The sequence below is a fragment of the Microcaecilia unicolor genome, chromosome 8 (genome assembly GCF_901765095.1).
Source record: "Microcaecilia unicolor chromosome 8, aMicUni1.1, whole genome shotgun sequence".
NCBI lineage: Eukaryota > Metazoa > Chordata > Amphibia > Gymnophiona > Siphonopidae > Microcaecilia > Microcaecilia unicolor.
The window spans coordinates 204,819,267-204,841,416 of NC_044038.1; the positions used below are offsets into that span (position 1 = coordinate 204,819,267).

General features: G+C 41.8%; 1 long non-coding RNA gene across 1 annotated transcript; it reads left to right on the forward strand.

Annotated features, from left to right (window-relative positions):
• Positions 1–208: 208 nt before the first annotated feature.
• On the forward strand, positions 209–20,061 carry LOC115475646. The gene is made up of 4 exons (XR_003943078.1): positions 209–220; positions 538–541; positions 1,887–1,897; positions 19,966–20,061. It is a non-coding gene; the product is annotated as an uncharacterized LOC115475646 (long non-coding RNA).
• The last annotated feature ends 2,089 nt before the right edge of the window (positions 20,062–22,150 follow it).

Sequence of the window (22,150 nt, forward strand, 5' to 3'; positions counted from 1 at the left end):
GGATGCTCCGAGCGCCCATCTGTGCGACTAAATTTAGTCACAGGCAGTTACACTCGCCTCCAACTACCCTCCTCTCTTCCTTCCCGTACACATTAATTGATTTGATTTGCTTACTTTATTTTTTGTCTATTAGATTGTAAGCTCTTTGAGCAAGGACTGTCTTTCTTCTATGTTTGTGCAGCGCTGCGTACGCCTTGTAGAGCTATAGAAATGCTAAATAGTAGTAGTAGTAGTACACCAAGTAAAACTTGGTGTAAATGCCGACACCTAAATTAGGTGCAGACCGGGTGTATTCTATAACCATGCACATAGATTTTAGAAATGCCCATGACCCTCCCATTCCATGCCCATGCCCCCTTTTCAACTATGATAGTAGTATAGCAGAATACATTATAAGACATTTCTGGATATATGTGAAGGATATTACATGTGTTGATCTTTGTGGTATATCTTGTTAAAGAGATGAGTCTTCAGTAGTTTGCAGAAGCTGGTCAGTTCATAGATCTCTTTTAGGTTGCGTGGTAACGCATTCCAGAGTTGTGTGCTCATATAGGAAAAGGTAGATGCGTGCATTAACCTCCCATTCCATGCCCATGCCCCCTTTTCAACTATGTGATTTTGAACTTACACGCATCATGTTATAGAACACACTTAGACAGTTCTGCACATAATGCCAATTAGTGTCAAGAATTGCTTGTTAAGTGGATTGGTGTGCGCAACTTAAGACACGCTATATAGAATCCCGGGAAAAATTTAAGGAATATTCACCAGCTCTAATAATGCATAATTTCTATGGATGGTCAGATCATTCCTGCTAGGGAGTAGTTTTAAACTATTAGCATTAGTGCAGTCTGTGTGTACATAAGTACATAAGAATTGCCATACTGGGACAGACCAAAGGTCCATCAAGCCCAGCATCCTGTTTCCATCAGTGGCCAATCCAGGTCACAAATACCTGGCAAGACCTTGAAAAAGTTCAATACATTTTATGCTGCTTATCACAAAAATAGCAGTGGATTTCCCCAAGTCAATTTAATAATGGTCTATGGACTTTTTCTTTAGGAAGCCGTCCAGACCTTTTTAAAACCCCGCTAAGCTAACCACCTTTACCACATTCTATGGCAACTTTTTAAAATTCATCTTCTGATCTTTGTAAAAATTCTGAAAGAAAGGGTACAAAGAACTTTCCCTTTAAAAGCTGCTTGCAGTAGGAGGGATTTGGGATTTGGTTTGTGCCTTTTCAGTAGTAGCTCAAGGCAAGTCATATTAAGGTACTGTAAGTATTTCCCTGTCCTTGTAGAGTTTAAAGTCGAAGGGATCCATATATAAATTCTGCAGTCAGCATTATTTTAAACACCAGTTATAACATTTAAATGTATGCACTGTAGCTTATGGAAAAATCTTTGGCAAGACACCCCAGATCATGCACAGCTCATGTATGAAAGTGTTTTATATTTTATCACTATGGTATGCTGGAGAACAAGACGTCCGGAGGTCAGGTTATACAATGCTACTCAGAATTTCATACTTAATTGGCAATTTAGAGAGTTTTCAATTGTCACTTTGTACCACTAAAGTGCGGGGTGGGTGTAGACAGCATTTGTGAGTCAAATCGGAGTACAGCCATGGGAAAAGGGAAAATATTTTCAGCTGCTGATCCTGAACTGGGAGCAAAGGTCCTGGGGCACGGAGCACTGTGTTTTAATAGAACTGTCATCTGTTCGATCTGTTACTGATTGTATTCAGCAAAAGGAGAAATGGATTTCATTTTTAAAGACAAGATCAAACATGGCTTATTTAATAAAGGACAGTGCAGCCAGCAATTTCTTCTTTTGCCCATCACTGAATATCCTTAATCAGGGAAGCCCTTAAATGACAAAGAGTAGACCAATACTATGTTGAAAAGGAGCGTTCAGATTTTTTTTTTTTAATGCTGGCTGTGATGTTTCAAAAAAATACATATAATCAATGCCACTATACAGATAGTGACCCTGAATACATGTATTTACTGCTGACTGTGGCCCTAAAGGAAAATGCATGGGCTATCTGTGTAGTGGCTGAACATTACAGCTATAGGGCTAAGCCTCCTTGTAATACCCCTTTGCACTGCTTGTACCCTCTCCTTAAAAATGAACATTGGCTTCTGATCTTTGCATTTTGAATGGTCATGTTTTTGTTCATATTCTCTCTTTGGTGCAGGGCCGCCGGTGGGGGGGGGGGGGGGGGGGGGGGGGGGGGAAGTTCCCCAGGCCTCCAAGGGTGGCCCGGGTCTCTCTCTCTCTATTGCTCCTGAAGGGACCCGGATGATCGCATCCCGACAGGAGCAGGAGAGAGAAAACTCCGGCACCATGACCCCCTTGGAGGCTGGGGAGGACCCGGAGGAGCAGCAGGTACAGCGGGCAAAAGAGATCTTCTTCACAGGCGACTGCCACATTGCCTTCCAAGCGGCTGCTTTTCCCCTCAAGCGAGCATGCTCAGTTTTGAAACTGAGCATGTGCGACCTGAGATAAAAAGCAGCTGCAGGGGCAGGTTGTTGGAATGTATTGTATTTTACATGCATTGCCTGTCACCTATTATTTCTCTGTGATTACTCTGTGACCTCTGATGTGAATTACTTAGAGAGGTCACACTGCTATGCAACTTCCTGTGGGGGTTTAGACACAGCAGATGCAGCAGATGCAGCACATGGAGCACATGGAGCTCATGATCTCTCCTAACCTGAGAGGATCTATGGTGGTGTGAGCATCCATTACCATCTAAGCACATGGAAGGAGCTGATAAGACAAATGTATAGTAATATGTAAATATAAGCCTGTCTGATTATAATCTAACTACAAACTGTGAGTAAACAGATGTTTTGTTACTTCAACTTTAAAGTGACTCAGCAGTGAATTATTCAGGGGTGAATGAGAGAGATGAAGAAAGAAATTAACATTTCTAAAGCTGAAGCTGTGTGTACTAAAATCTGCTAATTATTTACTACAAATAATCCAACAAAAGGGTTATGGGCCCAGGGCCAGGAATTGAAAAAGAAGAGAAATATTACCAGGCAGAAAAAAAGGCCACATTTTTCTCTTAAGTTTTAAAGGAAAGATTCAGTCTGTCTCTCTCTCCCCCCACACAGCAGACAGAAGGCTAAGAAAATGGCTGAGGGAAGAAATTCACCATTGTTCTATTCTCTCAAGGTGCCTAGATTAACTGAGTTTAATTATCAGAAGTGGGAACTAAGATTCATATGTCTCCTTCGAGCAAAAAGATTAAATATATGCTTAGACCAAGACAGAACAGCTGAAAATATGGCTGAATGGGACAATGCAAACTATTATGTGAAGTGCATGCTTTTGGAAGCTCTCTCAGAGAAACAAGCCATATTAGTGGAGGGAAAAGATACACCAAAGGACATTTTATATAAACTGAGAACTATGTATGCAACTACATATGCAAAGCAGCAACCAATTTGGCTGGCAGAGGATGAATGAAACCAAATTAAGGGATAAAAGTAAATGTAATGATCACATTATGCATCTTATGTCTTCATTTCAAAAGTTAGAACTTTCTGGAATTCCCATGTGTGATGCATTGAAAAGAGCATTTCTTTTTACCTCACTATCAAAGAAGTTTGATGTTTTTAGGTCTGTAAATGAGGCCATTGAAGGGCAATCTTTTGAACAGACAACATCAAAACTAAGGCAGGAATGCATAATAAATGATTCTGAGGAGATGTGTTCTCAAAGCAAGTCAGAGAGAAATGAAACAAATTTCTTGGCAAAGAACAGAGGAAGGCGGAGCTATGGGAAAACTCCACCCAAGGGCAAGCTGATTTGCTACTCATGTGGAAAGGAGGGACATGTATCTAAATGGTGTAAGGAAACACAAAACACTCCCTCTAGCTCACCTAAGCCAATGGAACTAAAGAATTTTCAAACCAGGAAATGTATGAAGGACAAAGATAAACACAAGGGCTTTCTAATGGCAGAAAAATCTTTGACTATGGTAAATAATAATTCAAATGAAAGTACTTGGATTTTGGATTCAGGGAGCACATGCCATTTAAACCAATTGTAAGGATTTCTTTCAGGAAATGTGTCCAGAGGAAGGTATTCTTAAAACTGCAAACGCAGGGACTGCTAAGATCCAAGCAAAAGGTATTGGATTCTTAAATGCAAAGTGTCTAATGAAGTTAAAGAAATTCCTGTAAGTGATGTCTTGTATATTCCCCAAGCAGTTTGCAATATGCTTAGTGTATCTACATTAGATAAGAAGGGATTTGTGATTCATTTTGAAAACAGTAAGTGCACAATCTCTAAAAATGATGAAGTGTATGCTGAAGCTTTTATGCATAATGATGTTTATAAGCTGAACATTTCAGGTGAAGCCTCACATATGGCGCAAGTAAGGAAGAATGATGGTAAATATAGTCCGGAAATCTGGCAACCGCCGCCTGGGACATCGTGATTCTAAGGTGATCCAGGATCTTACAGTAAGCAACTGGCCACCGGCATTCAGATAAGTGCAGATGCAGGTAAAATGGAGAAATGCATAGACTGTGTTACTCAAAAAGGTGTAAGACCCTCATTTCCTGCATACACAGGAAATAGGAGTAATAAAGTGCTGGACTTAATACACAGTGACTTATGTGGACCGTTTAATATCCCATCATTGGGAAATAACAGATTTGTGCTAATATTCTTGGATGATTTCTCTAGATACTGTGTGGTCTATTTGCTGAAAGAGAAAAGTCAAGTCACAGACATGCTGAAGAAATACGTAGCCATGGTGAGCAATAAATTTGAAAGAAAACCAAAGGTTCTTCAGACCGACAATGGTGGTGAGTTCACTTCACAAAGCATGCGCACATTTCTAGAACAAGAAGGCATTCAGCATATCACAACAGTAGCTTATACACCAGAGCAAAATTCTGTTGCAGAGAGAAAATTTAGGTCACTTGTGGAAATGACCAGATGTATGCTGTCAGATAGCAATCTCCCTAAAAGACTATGGGGGGAAGCCATTCTCACAGCAGTGTACCTACAAAACAGAATGCCAACTAAAGGCGCTGAGCGCACACCACATGAGACATGGCATGGTAGGAAGCCAAACCTGTCACACATAAGAACATTTGGAAGTACAGCATATGCTCATGTACCAAAGCAAAGAAGGCATAAGCTGGATTCCACAACAGAAAGGGGCATTTTAGTTGGCTATGCTCCAGGACACAAAGGATATAGAATTTTGAATCTGAAAACTGGCATTGTTGGCATAAGACATGTTACATATTTGATGAAAACAAAAGGGTTGATAAAGGCTGGATTATCCCAGATGAGCCTTATCATCCAGAATATGAAACTAGAACCATAATAGACATGCCAGTGTATATAAATGCCATACCAAGGCAGATGTCTGAAAGCAACTCATCTGTATCTAACGAGGAACAGGCAGAGGAAACAGACACAGAAAGGATCATTGAAGAAGACAGTACAGTTGGAGAAGGGGAATCAATTGGAGAAGAACTCTCAGATTTAGAGGATGCGGAAAGGTCAGACCAACCTATTGTCAGACGCTCATCCAGGGAAAACAAAGGTGTTCCACCCCCAAGACTGTCTTACCTAACAAAGTCAGCAGAAGCTCAAGAGCCCTTAACATGGGATGAGATTGAGAAAATGCCAGCAGAAGAAGCTGCTGAATGGCATAAAGCTGCACAAGAAGAAATTGATGCATTGGATAAAAATAATACTTGGATTCTTACAAATTACCTCCTGGCAAGAAAGCTATAGGATGCAAATGGGTATTCAAGTTAAAAAGGAATGCACAGGAAAAGTGGAAAGGTATAAAGCCAGATTAGTGGCAAAGGGATATCTTCAAAAATATGGAGAAGATTTTGATGAAGTGTTTGCACCTGTAGTGAAACACACGACAATTAGAACACTTCTGAGCATTGCAGTCTCAAAAGGCATGCAAGTCAACCACGTTGATGTGAAAACAGCATTTCTTCACGGAGAAATAACTGAAGACTTGTACATGGAACAGCCAACAGGTTTCATAAATACAAAACAAAGACAGCTAGTGTGTAAATTAAACAAAGGTCTTTATGGATTAAAGCAAAGTGCGAAATGTTGGAATGACAAATTGCATGAAATATTGACAATTTAGGATTTAAGCAAGGTGAAGCAGATAAATGTTTGTACACTAGGTGCACAAATGGACAATATGCATACATTTAGCTTTTGTTGATGATCTGCTCATTGCAAGCGAAAGTGAGCAAGAGTACAAGGACATTGTAAAATATTTAAACCTCAATGTTGAGATAAAAGAACTTGGTAATGTGTCATACTATCTTGGTATAGAAATTGAGAACAAAATGATGGTTCTTATCTTCTAAGCCAGAAGCAGAAAATAAATGAGCTTATTGAAAGTTTAGGTATGCAAGATGCCCAAGTTGTAAGCACTCCCATGATCACTGATTTTCTGAAGGATGAAACAGTAAGAGAACCTTTACCAGATAACATCCAATATAGATCAGCCATAGGTAAGCTTTTATATCTAGCTACCACATACAGGGCTGATATAGCAAATGCAGTAGGAATTTTGAGCAGAAGGGTCAGCTCACCTACCAAATCAGATTGGACTGCAGTTAAAAGGATGGTAAGGTATTTAAAGGGTACCATTGATTGTAAATTAAAGATTTCAGCCAATAGTAATCCAAACTAATATGTTACTGTGATTCAGATTGGGCAGGGGATCATTCTGATTATAAATCCACAAGTGGATATGTGTTTATGTATGGAAATGTACAAATTTCATGGGCCAGTCATAAACAAAGTATTGTGAGTTTGTCTTCTACAGAAGCTGAATATGTGGCCGTATCGGAAGCGTGCAGAGAACTGATGTGGATTGAAAAACTTATGCTGGATTTCGGAATAGCTGAAAAGAGACCAATCCAGATAATGGAAGATAATCAGAGCTGCATCCGACTGTCACAGAATGACAAGGTTCAGTCACGCACCAAGCACATCGCAACGAAATACCACAACGTGCGAGAGTTGGCGAAAGAAGGGGTCATCAGTCTACACTATTGTCACACCAGTGAGATGACAGCTGACATCATGACCAAACCGTTACCCAGAGAACATTTTGTGAATTTGCGTATAAAGCTTGGACTTTGTATGAATAAATATTGCATGACAGTTATGCATGAGAAGGGGTTTGTTGGAATGTATTGTATTTTACATGCATTGCCTGTCACCTATTATTTCTCTGTGATTACTCTGTGACCTCTGATGTGAATTACTTAGAGAGGTCACACTGCTATGCAACTTCCTGTGGGGGTTTAGACACAGCAGATGCAGCAGATGCAGCACATGGAGCACATGGAGCTCATGATCTCTCCTAACCTGAGAGGATCTATGGTGGTGTGAGCATCCATTACATCTAAGCACATGGAAGGAGCTGATAAGACAAATGTATAGTAATATGTAAATATAAGCCTGTCTGATTATAATCTAACTACAAACTGTGAGTAAACAGATGTTTTGTTACTTCAACTTTAAAGTGACTCAGCAGTGAATTATTCAGGGGTGAATGAGAGAGAGATGAAGAAAGAAATTAACAATCTAAAGCTGAAGATGTGTGTACTAAATCTGCTAATTATTTACTACAAATAATCCACACAGGTCACATGGCAGAACTGTGAAGAAGAGCAGCACTGGAGTGGAGGAGAAGACTCTTCTGCTGGTGGGAACTTTGGGATCCCCACCAGCCAAGGTATTTCCAATTGTGCCGGGTGGCGCGATCTGGGAGAGGGGCGGTAGCAATCTGGGGGGCAGCAGTGATGGGTGGGGGGGGGGGGCGGGCCTGGCGGCGATGGCATGCCCCGGGCCCGGCTCAGTCTCTCGGCAGCCCTGCTTTGTTGCTTTCTCATGGATAAAATTCCTTCTTTTTGTAGATCTATTGGTGATCTTACTGGGGTTTAAGAAAGCTATTGCTGTTTGACTGAGAATTGTAGATTTTAAAGAACAATTTTAGATTTTATGACATTTTAATTGTATTTGCTTTGTTTGATTATATATATATATCCTATATAATAATTCTCACCTCCAACGTTCCATGCTTGGGACCATGGGTCCCTGGCTGCAAGTGGTCTGCGAGGCAGACACGCAGGACTCACTGACGTCAACACAGCTGATTGCAAGGCAAGGGGAGGAGTAGGGAAACACGCGCAGCGTGTTTCCTACTCCTCCTACTGCCTCGGAATCAGCTGTCACCCCCCCCCACGCTATGGCCCCCTCGAAACCCGCCCCCTCCCGCGAACCTGTCGATCCCCCCCCCGCCGGAACGCCGAAAACTGCCGCCGCCGTTGTTGTGCTACCTTCCCTTCCCTTCCCGTAGGTTGTTCAATCATCTTAGAAAGTTTAACTCCGTGCGTCTGACGTCAGACGCACGGAGTTAAACTTTTCTAAGAAGATGATTGAACAACCTACGGGAAGGGAAGGTAGCACAACAACGGCGGCGGCAGTTTCGGCGTTCCGGCGGGGGGGGGGGGGGATCGACAGGTTCGCGGGAGGGTTCGAGGGGGCCGTAGCACGGGGGGGATTGCCTGCCTAAGGCCCGTTTCCTTGCCTACAGAAACGGGCCTTTTTTACTAGTATATTATATATTGTAACCTGCTCTGGGCTTTACTGGGAGGACTGGCCAAATATTGAAAAAAAAAATAATGTAAACATTTGTGAATCTTCCTGGAAAGATGGTTACCCTGTAGCAAAATCAAGTTTCTTTTCTTAACTTTCAGACCTAACAAATGTCTTGCAGAAAAGTACATGCACCTAACAAATAAATTGTTTCTTGTCACAATCAGATGAAAACCTTGCTTATCCTGATAATTATAGAGTAATCAAGCGGAAAGCATGTTATGAGGCCTTATTATATAGTCCTGTTGTTTCCAAGAAAAGAACTGAAGTCTACACACTACAAAGAAGTAAATTTAAAACGAATCAGAGAAAATATTTCTTCACTCACTGCTAATTTCTGGGATAAGCAGCATAAAATGTATTGTACTGTTTGGGGATCTTAAGAAAAAACACAAAAGGCAACAGTCTACTTGCTACATAAAAGTCCTGTTATAAAAAGTAGACCGATACACATATATAAAAACAAAGAATAATTTATTCAAACCAAGATAAAAGCAGTACCCGACGTGGCCACGTTCGCCCTCAGGCTGCGTCAGGGGTAAAACTAAAAATCAGGGGTGATCAACTACCCCTTCAAAAAAGCTGTGCTTGTTAACAGACACTGCTCTGGATCAAAGTTTGAATAAATTATTTCTTTGTTTTTATATATGTGTATCGGTCTACTTTTTATAACAGACTGTTTGGGGATCTTGCCAGGTACTTGCGACCTGGATTGGCCACTGTTGGAAACAGGATACTGGGCTTGATGGACCTGCGGTCTGTTCCAGTATTGACATCAAATTCAGCAATAGGTTATACCAAATATGTCCAAGTGTCCAACCCCGGCAGGTTGCTGAAAGCTGTCATTGTGCTTGGCATAACCTATTGCTGAACTTGATGTGCTGTTAGAAAGGACTGTTCTGGATTTCATTTTCAATCAAGAGTATGTTGGTTTGACCCCTGCGGCAGGTGCTTTTCTGCGCTTGAAACACGGCTGTGTCGGGTCTTTTGTATTAAACATTTCAACACTGTTTCCAGTCTTGAGGGCTCTTTTGTGCACAGTGAGGGACAGAGCAGACGTATTTTACTCGTCGATGAATCCCTGCACTGCCATCCTGGGATTTCACTGGAATCTGCAATACTGTGTGCATATAATGAAACATCACCAAATCCTTCTTATCAGGGCTTCAATTACCAGGGCTCTTCTGGGGCTTTAGCTCACGTTTGCCACTGAGCTTTTAATTATACAGCAGCCTCAGCAAATTTAGGGGTCCTTTTACCAAGCTGTGGGAAAATAGGGCCCTACGCTAGCAGCGGGGGCCGTTTTTCCCAAGCGCCAGGGCCCCTTTTTAGTGCAGTAGGTCAAAATGCCCCAGACACACTTGGCCATGCGGTAAGAGAACTCTTACCGCATGGCCCATGTGGTGGGGAGCCCTTACCGCCACCCACTGAGGTGGTGATAAGGGCTCCCCGCTAACCTGGCGGTAACCGTGCAGCATTTGGCAATGCCTGATTAGTGTCGGGTTACCGCTGGCACAAGCCATATCCGGCCAGTGTAGTCCCGTAAGAGCGAGCTCTGTAAAAGGACCTCCTAAGTTTGGTAGGTTGATTATGATGATTATTATCATCTTTTACCATCTTGATCTTGACAGACTGGTGATGTATGGTCGAATAGCTTCCACGTTCGGCCTGGTTTACTGATGCTTGGGATGCTGTATATGGCATTTGCCCCTTGAACAATTTAAATTGCTTTCTAGTGTGCACAGATATCAGAAGTACCTTTTCAGTGTCCGCTGACTAACTCTGAATGTTGCTATAGGAGTGAAGATTTATTTTCACGCTTCCTCCTATGATTACTTTTTATATAAAAGAAGAGTCATGATAGTTTTTATCTCCCTTTAGCTTCTAGGAAGAGGGAAACTTGCAATTGTTACTCTCACAGTAGATGCTTCTGTACATGCGACATATGTCATGCCAGTCTTCAGCAGTGATTTGCTACAGTCTCTAGCAGTTTAGATCCTGGAAAGCAATAAAAGGGTGTCTGTCTGTCCTGAGTACAATCAGCAGCATTCCTGCAATATTTATGGTAAAGGTCGATTATAAAAAGCAGGGCATAGTGAGGTATGTGGCCTCACAGTGTGCAAAGGAAGGGAAAGGGAAATGGGACTTGATATACTGCCTTTCTGAGGTTTTTGCAACTACATTCAAAGCAGTTTACATATATAATGTAAGCCACATTGAGCCTGCAAATAGGTGGGAAAATGTGGGGTACAAATAAATATTCAGGTACTTATTTTGTACCAGGGGCAATGGAGGGTTAAGTGACTTGCCCAGAATCACAAGGAGCTGCAGTGGGAATTGAACTCAGTTCCCCTGGATCAAAGTCTGCTGCACGAACCACTAGCCTACTTCTCCATTAGCAGCACTCTATGTAGAAGCCTGCCCTTGCAGATCAGAAATGCGGCCACGCAGGCTTCTGTTTCTGTGAGTCTGACGCACGTCAGACTCACAGAAACAGAAGCCTGCGCAGCCGCATTTGCAAGAGCAGGCTTCTACGTGGAATGTTGCTAGTGGAATAGCAACATTCCATGTAGAATCTCAAATAATAGCAACAGAATCTCAATACTAGCAACATTCCATGTAGAATCTAAAATAGGAAAGGGAAATGGGACTTGATATACTGCCTTTCTGAGGTTTTTGCAACTACATTCAAAGTGGTTTACATATATTCAGGTACTTATTTTGTACCAGGGGCAATGGAGGGTTAAGTGACTTGCCCAGAGTCACAAGGAGCTGTAGTGGGAATTGAACACAGTTCCCCATGATCAAAGTCCACTGCACTAACCACTAGGCTACTCCTGCAAGGAAGAAGCACAAACACTGAGCCCCGTCCATTGACTCCCCTACTTTGCCAGGACACAGGCTCAGGAAGCTACTCATAGAAAACCATTTGGTACTTGATCTGTTTCAGGCTACTTTAAACATCTCATTAGATTTGGAAAACTGGGTTTTGACCAGAGTAAGGTACAAGCAAAATAGGCATAAGCTTTAGGCCCAAATGTTTAGGGGGGGGGGGGGGGGGGGGGGCGTGTCAGGTGTGCTCAGGATTCAGGAGAATAGGATTGCTAGGTGCATGGATTTTTTCAGGACTCTAAAAATTTGCAAAGTGCCTGTTTCGATATATTTCAGTGTTTAACCCACTACAGCTCCACATGTTCCCCATTTCCAGTGCAGAGAGGCTGTGGTAAGATCCAGCCAATGGACAGGCTTCTAGTCACAGGACGGAGGGGGCTTTGCTGCAAGGGCTGTGAGGGAAGCTGAGTTCTGCACAGGGTCTTTGAAAGAATCAGTGGAAGTAGTGAGTGTTCTGGGGGGGAGATCATTGAAAAGGAGTAAGACTGAAGAATGTGGGAAAGTGTCAAGGGTCTGCTGTCTTCTGGAGAAGTGAAATGATGCTGGGGGTGGGACCCCCAAATATATATTTGCCTAAGGCCCTATATAGTGTTAATCCGACCCTGATCTTGACATCTTTGCACTGTGGGGTCAAAATTTAAAAAAAAGGTAGTAAAGGAATTTTGGGGAAATTTTCTAACTGCCTGTATTAAAGAAAAGTATGCACAGGTATGTGGACTCTGCTAGATTTTCAAAGAAAGCTCAGATATAAGTTTGCTTTGAAAAATTACCCCAGGAAAACTATTCCGCGCACTGAGGAGCCCTTTTACTAAGGCTTGTAGTTGCCCACGTGCGTCCAACATTCGTCAAATTGGCACTACAACCCATCTACCGCGTGTCCCGGGTGGTAATTCCATTTTTGGCACATGCCCAAAACACACGGTAGAAAATATGATATATATTGATATGATAGACGTCTACAAGATAATGAGCAGACAGATGTGAAGCATTTGTTTACACTTTCAAACAATAATAGACCCAGGGGACACAGATGAAGCTAGAATATGTAGATTTAAAACAAATAGGAGAAAGTTTTCTTTACTCAGCGTGTAGTTGGACTCTGGAACTCTTTGCTGGAGAATGTAGTGACCGCAGCTGGCCTTACGGAGTTTAAGGGGGGTTTGGACAGATTCCTGAGGAAAAATCCATTGAACATTATTAAAAAATTTTTTTTTTTTTTGGTTGCGGGTTCTTGAAGCCTGGATTGGCCGCTGTCAGAGACAGAATGCTGGCTTGATGGAACCCTTGGTATTTCCCAGTATGGCGGTGATTATGTGCTTAAATAAATTCTGTTTTCTACCGCGTAGCACTTACCCAGTGGTAATCAGCAGTTTACACGCATTGAATGCTTACCGCCCAGATAGCGCGTGAGACCTTAGAGCTAAGTCAATGGGTGGTGGTAAGGTCTCAGGCCAAAAATGGATGTGCACTGGTGGAGTAGTAGCCTAGTGGCTAGTGCACTGGACTTTGATCCTGGGGGACTGAGTTCAATTCCCCCTGCAGCTCCTTGTGACTCTGGGCAAGTCACTTAACCCTCCATTGCCCCTGGTACAAAATAAGTACCTGAATATATATAAACCACTTCAAATGTAGTTGCAAAAACCTCAGAAAGGTGGTATATCAAGTCCCATTTCCATTTCCCTTTATGGTCTGTGTCCTGCAAATGACATGACAGATTCAGATAGGATGGAATGAGGTTTGATGGCAACTCCAGCAGTTGGAGCATAAGGACAGAGCTGGGTGGACTTCTATAGTCTATGTCCCAGTATATCAAGTCCCGTTTCCCTTTTAATTTTGCTGCACATCCATTTTCCAGCAAAAAAAAAAAAGCCTTTTTTCCAGGCATGCTAAGGAAATGGTCCAGCGTTGTCGAAAACACGCACCAACACCAGCGCAGGCCACTTTTAGATGCGCCTTAGTAAAAGGACCCCTTCATTTTTCTGACAATAACATACAGACATACGCTTGGAAAATCCAGAAGTTTGCATGCAATTGCAACCCCTATCCCCTCCCTGTTCTCAGGAACCTGTGGCTATATTAATGCACATACAAGCAGTGCAGGAAGGGCTTTGCAAGTTACCCTTGAGGAGAACTTGAAAATGCCCTAGATCAGCCAAAGAAATGACTAAACAACAAAAGGCCTATTTCTATTTTCTATGAAAATCATACCATCCTCTTTCTTAAGCAGTGCATCCACAAAGATCTCATAACATTTTAGGTTGTGCTAGCAATTATACGAACATTCTGATACTTGCCTGATTTAAATTCAGTTACTCTAGGAAACAGGCTCCATGTTTAATGATATTCCATTAAGGCTGACTTGAGCTACTTAAAGTGCAAACTTTGCTACCATTTTTCCAGCAAGGTTTGCAATGACTTGTCTTATATAATTGATAATGGAAGGGGCACCTTGGACGTATTTAGCCCTCTGCAGAGTCACACTCCATCATTAAATCTGTATACATTTGATGAGAAAAGGTTTTATGGGTCACAGTACATTAACAGTTTCACGTGGGTGGGAGTGCAAGATGCCTACAGGTAGAACTAGGTATTTAGATGCATACTGCTTTGTCTTCAAGCCAAAGAAACTTACTGAATTAATGGTGATAAACACCTGCTATTGAAAAAGGACCTAGGTAAACAAAATGCAAGCTTTTAAATCAGTTTGCTGAATCAGATAGAACAGAGATTCAATTGTCTACAAAGAAGAAAGGACCGTACAGTGTATTCCCATACATCATGTGTGCCTTGCATCTCCATTCAGCTTCGCTCACCCTTCCTGACCTGCCTGCTGGATATGTTATCAGATTCTCTCAGCAGATTAATGGGTAAGAAAAATAACACAGAAAACAAAACCAAATATGAAAGAATCAGCAGCTCTGTTGCTTATTGATTACTTCTGCCTCATTATCCAGTGGATTGTTACCGCCTAATCCAAGATGCACCTCCAGCCGGTTCATTTTGCCACAGGGGAGAAATATGTGGCATCTCCTCATTTAGAAGGTAACATGAAAAAGTAGCCCTGGAGATAGTTTGAAAATCATTCAAGTTTCTTAATGCTATCTTCTCTGCTTCCCCGTATGTGCAGGAATATTCTGCATTGAAAAAAATGTTCTGGCTGCAAAAATTAATGCGTGATGACCAAATGGCTCCAGGTCATCAGGGTCTAGCTTGGGCAGTTCTGGTTTACCTCCTTTTAATTCCAGTTTTTTCTACCAACAGCTGCTTTTGAATGAATGAATAATACTGGCATTTTATTTGTTTTATTGTATAGTTATTAGTCTGGTAATAAGTATTGCTTTATTTGGATCTTAATATGTATGTTAAGTTGTAAACCGCTCAGTACGTGGGATAGTTTGATCTAGAAATTGTTAATTAAATATAAAAAATAAATAAAACAGAGTGCAGGCTTATAGATGCACCTTTTTATTTCTTATTTTAATTATGGATGTTTTTTCTGTAATTCACCTGGTTCAGATGAAATATAATTGTGGAGCGGAGGAGTGGCCTAGTGATTAGGGTGGTGGACTTTGGTCCTGGGGAACTGAGGAACTCATGTAAGCCACATTGAGCCTGCCATGAGTGGGAAAGCGCGGGGTACAAATGTAATTTAAAAAAATCCCACTTCAGGCACAGGCAGCTCCTTGTGACTCTAAGCAAGTCACTTAACCCTCCATTGCCCCATGTAAGCCACATTGAGCCTGCCATGAGTGGGAAAGCGCAGGGTACAAATGTAACAAAAAATAAATAAATAAAAAATTTGTGCAAATAAACAAAAAAGTATATAATGGAACATTCTGGCATGGAGCTCTCTGATCACTGTAAGTTTTTCTTTTCATATGCAATTTGTATTTTTTCCTGATGTACTGTAAAAATAGATTATGCTGTCTGTGTCTGTATGGAGTTTATTTGGATTATGCCTTCATTTGAAATGACACTTCCCATGTCATTTTGTGTCATATTTTTGGCACAAATGATAGGAAAACCCCAGAAATTTCATTTCCCCTATAAATAGCGTTCACTCTTTGAAACAGTGCAAACCACTGAGAAATAATACACTCACGCTCAAAATTGTGTGTGGAAATTGGAGCAAGTGCCCAAATTCCACACACAATTTAATCAAATCACGAACCAATTAGCACTGATAATTGGGAGCTAATAATTATCAGTGCTAATTAGCAACATAGAATTTATGTGTGCATCTTGCTAGGTGTATTCTGTAAATATGTGCACTTAAATTCTAGTGTGTGCATTTGAAAAGGGGGTGTGGCCATGGGCGTTTCAAGAATTTGCGTGCATTGTTACAGAATATGACCAACACACGACTAATTTAGGCACAGGGATTTACACCAGGTTGTTGTAAATCCTTGTGCCGATCCCAGTGTTAAGCACTTTTCTATACATGGTGCCCAATTTGGAGTATATATGCACAATGAACTAGAGAGCACAAATATATGAAACTAAATCGAAAAAAAGCTCACTAATTAGATTCTATTAGGTAGGGAGCTTTCCAAAAAAATATTAAATTTACCAAAATGAAACCTCAAGAATCCAGGTCACATACAGATTAGATTGTAAGCTCTTTGAGACTGTCTTTCTTCTATGTTTGTGCAGCGCTGCGTACACCTTGTAGCTCTATAGAAATGCTAAATAGTAGTAGTAGTAGTACTACAGAGATGGTCTAACCCTTATTGGATTCATCATCATGGGTTTCCAACCTACCTCCGAAAACAGCCTCAGTGTAAAAAAACTCCCATCTGGAGAAAAAACACTGTGGCAAAAAATGGAGGATACTTTAATAATTGGTAAAGATCCCTACCCATAGAAAATGCCAAAAAACCTGGGAGGACTAAGTAAACTCCAATGTTTAACAATATGGGTGCACCACATATAAGAGGCTGTTTTCGGAGGTAGGTTGGAAACCCATGATGATGAATCCAGTAAGGGTTAGACTATCTCTGTAGGTCACCTGGATTCTTGAGGTTTCATTTTGGTAAATGTAATATTTTTTGGAAAGCTCCCTACCTAATAGAATCTAATTAGTTAGCCCAATTTGGACTGCCATTTATAAAATAGCAATTAGGAGGAGATTCTATATATGGCGCCTAAAAAACCAATGCTGAAATCAGTGCCAACTAAGCGTATTCTATAATCGGTGCCTAGGCGCCAATTATAGAATACACTTAGTTCATATTGCAGCACCTAAATCTACGCGGATCCATTTACACCAATGAAAACTTGGTGTAAATCCCTGTGCGTAGATTTAGATGCAGTCGGCCATATTCTTTAACTAGGAGCGTAAATTTTGGAATGCCCATTTCCCCAGCTATAACCACCCCCCTTTTGCCTGCGTGTGTTAGAAGTTTGGTGCACTTCATTACAGAATACACTTAGCAAGGTGTGCGCATAAATTCTAATCAGTGCCAATTAGTGCTCATTAGTGCTGTCATCAGTGCTCATTAGCTCATTAAGCTTGCTAAACTGCAGCTTGTTTAATCCACTGCTTATTTCTAGGATAAGCAGCATACTGTTTTGGGATCTTGCCAGGTATTTGTGACCTGGATTGGCCACTGTTGGAAACAGGATGCTGGGCTTGATGGACCTTCGGTCTCTCTCAGTATGGCAATACTTATGCACACCTTACTAAGGAGTCACAATGCCCATTAAGTTAGTAACATATTATCAGTAATCCTATGTATGTGAAAACTGCACAATTCAATGGATGATTACTGTATTTAAGTTCTTCTTCAGACCATCAGAGTTAGATCCAGACTCAATTAGTAGTCACCATAACAGTATTTATGTATGGTAATAGGGTTCTTGTGTTTCTCCTCATCGGTCAGATAGTATATATATTTTTTCTATGTAAAACAATATTATTTTTTCATACTTTTCTAATTTTTATATCCAAAAAGAGCTCGTATAAAATCTTTTACTTAGCTTTTCAAAGATTCATATCAGCTGGACGCTAGGGTTGTACTTCTTCTGAAGTTAAACGGTTAAGGCTATATATACTATCTGACCGATGAACCTGGCAGTTCTTCAACCTTTCTCAACCAGCAAGCACAACCCACTGGGAATAAGAACATAAGAACAATTATACTGGGTCAGACCAGTGGTCCATCTAACCCAGTATCCTGCTTCCAACAGTGACCAATCCAGGTCACAATTACTTGGCAGAATCCATTATTCCATGCTACCAATCCCAGGGCAAACAGTGGCTTCCCCACGTCTATCTCAATAACAGACTAAAGACTTTTCCTTCAGTAACTTGCCCAAACCTTTTTTAAACCTAGATATTCTAAATACTGTTAGCACATCCTCTTGCAGCAAGTTCCAGAGCTTAACTATTCTTTGAGTGAAAAAATATTTCCTCCTATTTGTTTTAAAGTGTTTCATTGAGTGTCCCCTGGTCTTTGTACTTTTTGAAAGAGTAAAAAATCAATTCACTTTTACCTGTTCTACACCACTCAGGATTTTGTAGACCTCAATCATATCCCCCTCTCAGCCGTCTCTTTTCCAAGCTGAAGAGCCCTAACCTCTTCAGCCTTCCTCATATGAGGGGCGTTCCATCTCCTTTATCATTTTGAATGCTCTTCTTTGAACCTTTTCTAATTCCGCTATATCTTTTTTAAGATAGGGCAACCAGAATTGAACTCAAAGTGATACAGAGGCATTATAATATTCTTGGTCTGATGTACCATCCCTTTTGTAATAATTCCTAGAATCCTGTTTGCTTTTTGGCTGCTGCCACACACTGGGCAAAAGATTTCAGGTATTGTCTACAATGACACCTAAATTTCTTGGGTACTTATTCCTAAAGTGGACCCCAGCATCAGTTAACTATGATTTGGGTTATTGTCCACATTAAATTTCATCTGCCATTTTAATGCCCAGTCTTCCAATTTCCTAAAATCTTCCTGCAATTATTCACAGTCTGCATGTGTTTTATCAACCTTGAATAGTTTTGTGTTATCTGCAAATTTAATCACACAAGTCGTTCCAATTTCCATACCATTTATAAATATGTTAAATAGCACTGGTCCCAGTACTGATCCCTGTGGCACTCCACTATTCACCCTCCTCCATTGAGAAAAATGGCCATTTAACCATACTCTGTTTTCTGTCCAATAACGAATTCCTAATCCACATAAGGACATTGCCTCCTATCCCATGACTTTTTAATTTTCTTAGGAGTCTCTCATGAGGAACGTTGTCAAAAGTTTTCTGAAAATATAGATACACTACATCAAGCAGTTCACCTTTAGCCACAAGTTTATTCGTGCCTTCAAAGAAATGAAGCAAATAAAAAAAGACTTAACTGCATCACATATCCTAAGAAATGATGGTAATTTTTAGGATGCCATTTTTTTAAAATTTGGATCTACCTCACCTCTGTTTAGTAATAGCTAAAAGTGAGTTGCATTCAGATTTAAAATGAATCGGACAAAGTGTTTCTTCACTCAACACTTAATTGGACTCTGGAATTCGTTGCCGGAGAATGTAGTAAAAGCAGTTAGCTTAGCAGGGTCTAAAAAAAGGTTTTGATAGCTTCCTAAAAGAAAAGTCCATAAGCCATTATTAAAATGGACTTGAGGATTATCCACTGCTTATTTCTAGGATAAGCAGCATGAAATGTATTGTACTGTTTTGGGATCTTGCTGGGTACCTGGACTGGCCACTGTTGGAAACAAGATGCTGGGCTTGATGGACTTTCAGTCTGTCCCAGTATGGCAATACTTACGTTCTTATGTAGGTAGGGTAGATATGATCCTGTCTCCAGTTGCCTTATAATATGTATGTACTTGAGACATTAGAAGGTTAAGGTGCCCTTTTACCAAACTGCAGTAAAAAATACCCTTAGCGCATACTAACATGGGTCATTCCTTCACGCTAAGACCATTTTTACCTCTGGTGTGAAATAGATGATTTTTCTATTTTCCTCATTAATGGCCATGTGCTAATTTTCCCATTAGCGTGTGGCCATTAGCTTATGGGCTCCTACTGCCGCCCATTATGTAGGTGATAAGGGCTCACATGCTAACCATGTATAAATCTGTTAGCACACGGCAATGTATCTGCGCTAACCGATGAGCACAGAACATGCTCACTCTCCTCCCTCAGAAACACCCCCAGTGCTAAAAAAATACATTTTTTAGCATGTGGGTGATGTGCGTACTTGCAAAAATTACCATGGGACACTTGATCACGCCCTGCGATAAGCCCTTTTATGCTGTGATAAGCAGTTTAGTAAAAGGAACCCTAAACACTTACCCAGGATCACAAGTAGCATAGGTGGGATTTGATCCCTGGCTTCTTTTGGTTCTCGGTCTACTGCTCTGACTATTAGGGGTATGTTTACTAAGGTGCATTAGTGTTTCTAACACGCCTTTAAATTTAAAGCACTTTAAACGCTAACACGCCTATATATTTCTATGGGCACATTAGTGTTTAATGTGCTTAAACCATTTAAACCATTTGTGTTAAAAATGCTAATGCGCCCCTAGCGCACCTTAGTAAACATAGGCATTAGTCTTCTCCTCCACTCTCCCACATCAGTGGGATCAAGTGAAAAAGCTCAATTTCTGGCCCTTTACTAATCACAACACATTTACAGCAGAAAGCAAGGGGCAAGTTTAAGAAGTCTGGAGCTCTTTTACAGAGCAGCGGTAAGCCCAGTGCGGGCTTACTGCTTGCTTTTCCAGTACTACCGTGGCCACCGGCGGTAGTACCACCCCGAGCATGCGCCATTTCCAGGGGAAAAAGAAACCCCCCAGAAATGGCTTGCATGGTGGTAACCCAGAATCGCTGCACGCTGCTGGGTTACTGCTGAGTTAACGTGGGAGGCCTTATTGAAACAGGCTAGTAAATCAGAAGACAAAAGGCCAAATTTGGTTCCAAACAAGGCAACTTTATTGCTAGCAAGTGAACAGTACCGAGTAGTCTCAGGACACTGTGTGTCGCACATCACCTGACACTTACATTTATACTTCCCTACTGGGCCTGCGCACTAGGCCCCTTACACGTCACATTTGGCATGCGCAGTAAACAGTTGTAGTTCTTACAGTGCATAATTGTAGTTCTCAGTACGTACACACGTCATAATACTGAAAAGATACTGGCAAGAGAAACGAAACTTAGCAGCTTATTCTACATACACACAATGCTCCTTTCTAGCACAGGAGATAAGGCACGTCGGCTCAGAGATGCAGGGCGGGGGTGTTAGCACCCTCCAAGGCCACCTATTCATGGGGCATCTACGTGCAAGCTGATCTCGTATACGCCTTGCTACTACAGTTACAGTTACAAGCTATATGTCTAATAGCCCTGCATTCTGTCTTACATTAGTAAACAATAAAACTGAGTAAGGCACAATGGTCCAGTGCAGTGATAAAGTATGGCTAAAAGCCAAAAGCAGAGGTAGAATACATAAGTATAAGTCCATCAAATAGGCACAAAACATGAGGTTGTTCTGGTAGGCAGTAGTATTCGTAGTATTCGAGTAGTATCCAGCGTTCCACCCCTTCATTCCCCCCTTTTGATACTTGAACATCCATCTGGTGGAGAGTATCACCTCCATGAACCCTGGAAAAGGAAAGAAAGGACAAGGATAGTTAGCGAGGGAGGCAACAAGCGAGCCCTAAGCCCTTGCGCAGCCGTTGGTTGCTTCGCCGGGGTTGAGACGGAGGGCCCCTAGTGGAATCCCCCCCCCTTTGTATCCGGTCTTATGCTGACACAAGGGTACTGGCCCATTAAGTGACTCAGGAGGTGAAAGATGCACGTCAGCCACAAGGTGCTTCATCGTCAGCTTCATCAGACTGGGGAATGGGGGAGTACATCTGGAGAGCCATAAGTTGGGCAGCAGCACGGCGGTCAGCGATGCTTTCCATGGTGGAGCGGAGACACCTGAAAACAAAGGGGAGAGACAAGGGTATTAATAGGCAGGACAGCAAAAACAGGCCCCCCATGACGAGGAGACCCTTTAGGCTCCCGGAGGTCGGCAACCAGCTAGTTAGGGAGGAGGTCCAATCCCAAGCGCTGTTCCAGGTTTGGACGGGGACGTGGGCCAATTTGACCATCCGGTCAGTTATCTCGCTGATGACTTGGCTTTGGTCATCAATCTGTAAGCAGCAATTACTGAGGTTAAACTTGCCACACACCCCGCCTTCCTGGGCTAAGAGGTAGTCGAGAGCCAAGCGATTTTGGTAAACTGCGGTAATGAGCTTAGTGTTCTGTCGGGCTAAAATGTTGAGGGCAAGTGCCGAATCGTTGGTAAGGATCTCGAGCACTGCCTGCAAGCGGATAATGCGATTCAGCATGTAGATAGGAGTACGGTACCCGTATGTGCCATCTTCAGCCCACGTGGCCGGTCCATAGTAATGAATGATACGTTCTGGCGGCCACTCGTTGTCTTTCCAGTCTCCAATTTGGACTTTAGGTTTGGTGCTTAGAAGAGACCGTTTACGTCTGGCACTGTTACCAGGCCCCTTTTCCACGTACAGGGGGATGCCCAACGTCTCGCCGACTCGCAGGGG